The 1,572-nt window shown below is 40.5% G+C and overlaps 1 pseudogene; it reads right to left on the bottom strand.

Annotated features, from left to right (window-relative positions):
• Positions 1 to 554: 554 nt before the first annotated feature.
• On the bottom strand, positions 555 to 1,181 carry LOC138805461 (golgin subfamily A member 7 pseudogene; annotated as a pseudogene).
• Positions 1,182 to 1,572: the final 391 nt, after the last annotated feature.

The raw sequence follows: 1,572 nt of genomic DNA, 5'->3' as shown, positions 1-1,572 counted from the left end.
TTTAGCATCCACTTCATTGTGCTTATTTGTGTAAATGAACAAGCAACACAAACCACATCTTCCCACATCCAAAGGTAATGCAAATCAACCTAAGTCACCCAAGAAAAGAATGAACATTGCATTAAATACTGATTTTATGAGCAAAAATTGCTGTAATAAAACAAATAACATTATACTCCTTTTTTCATTGAGCTTCGGCTTGAGAAACTGAACAGCAGAAATAAATCTTAAGATTTGAAACATGGCAGAAATGATAGTTCTCTGAAATCTGGGAGATGCATTGGCAAAACCACAGACATAATACACCCCTTACCTAGAGAAAAGCTTTTTATTAATCAGAATTTTGGCTAAGATTTGACTTCTTGAAGTATAAAGCTACCAGGTAAACTGGCTCAAGGAATGAAGAGAACCAATGGCAATTTCTTACCTGGTGGCAGGTAAGAAACAAACTTTGTATTAGGCCCTCTAACTGCATACTTTATTTAATGACTGAATTTTAAAAAGTGAAATGCTTCATTGTATTTTCTCAGAAGCGAATCAAAAGATGACAAGTCCTACACAATTTGGAGACACAAAGTGGATGCTGAGTGACTAGAAGTCACATCAGGTGTGGAATTTTAGAAAGTTAGTCCTCGGCATAAATGGCACCATGGCTCTGGCAGCAGATACAAAGGATTGATGCTCTGGAGAGGAGGTAGGGACACTCTGCGATTGACCCATGGACAGATGAGGGTTCCAGCTGCAGGTGGGATCTTTAATTCTATGGCTTATCTTCCACTGCTCAAACCTCTGTCTTCATAAATGGTAATTTCAATAACTCGAAGTCCTCTCTCAATGGGATCTGTCAGGAGGAGGCCTTGGGGAGCATATATCTTCTCATTCTGTTCTTGAATATATTTGGAGACTTTCTTCAGAACCTTCTCATAATGGGTTTCCATGCACAAGAAGATGGTATATGCTGTTAAACAAGCCAAACAGCCTTCAAGATATGACTGGCCCCCAAGCTTCTCTACTTCTGCGTAAAGATTATTTAGAGTTCGAACTGTTTCTTCAAATTGCTGCCTACCAATCCTGTTCTCCAACTCTGCGGGACACTTGGTCTAGAACTGACAGCGTGTGCCACTGCTGTAGTCGCGCTGAATGAATACCTTCCTGGACACAGGCGCCTGCTGCGGCCTCATGGCGAGGACAGGACCCGCCGCCCTGCCTCCTAGGCCCTCCAGCTGCTGTTGCGCTGGGCCCCATCAATCCTTTTTTTAAGATCAAGAGTCCAGAGTAAGTTTTGGAAAAACGAGGCAAAATAGAAAAAATAATTATTTTTTTTTAAAAAATAGGCATAAAGAATAGTGTTAACAGGTGTGCAAGTGTTCAGACTGCATCTGTTGGAGATGGTTACAAGATTAAGCCTTTCGTGTTTGTTTAAAAATATATATGGTTAGTAAAAAAATGTCATTTTGGTAAATTATCCTGGGCTATTGTCTAAAAGGTCTTAAAATCCAACAGGGCCAAAGCCTGCCAAGTCTATGCAATGTATCCTTAACCAGTCTGTGTAGGAAATTGCAGCCCAGCATG

The sequence above is a fragment of the Dipodomys merriami genome, unplaced genomic scaffold (assembly GCF_024711535.1).
Source record: "Dipodomys merriami isolate MVZ:Mamm:240054 unplaced genomic scaffold, mDipMer1.0.p SCAF_394, whole genome shotgun sequence".
Lineage (NCBI taxonomy): Eukaryota > Metazoa > Chordata > Mammalia > Rodentia > Heteromyidae > Dipodomys > Dipodomys merriami.
The sequence above is the reverse complement of the archived record's forward strand: the minus strand, read 5'-3'. Positions and strand labels throughout refer to the sequence as shown.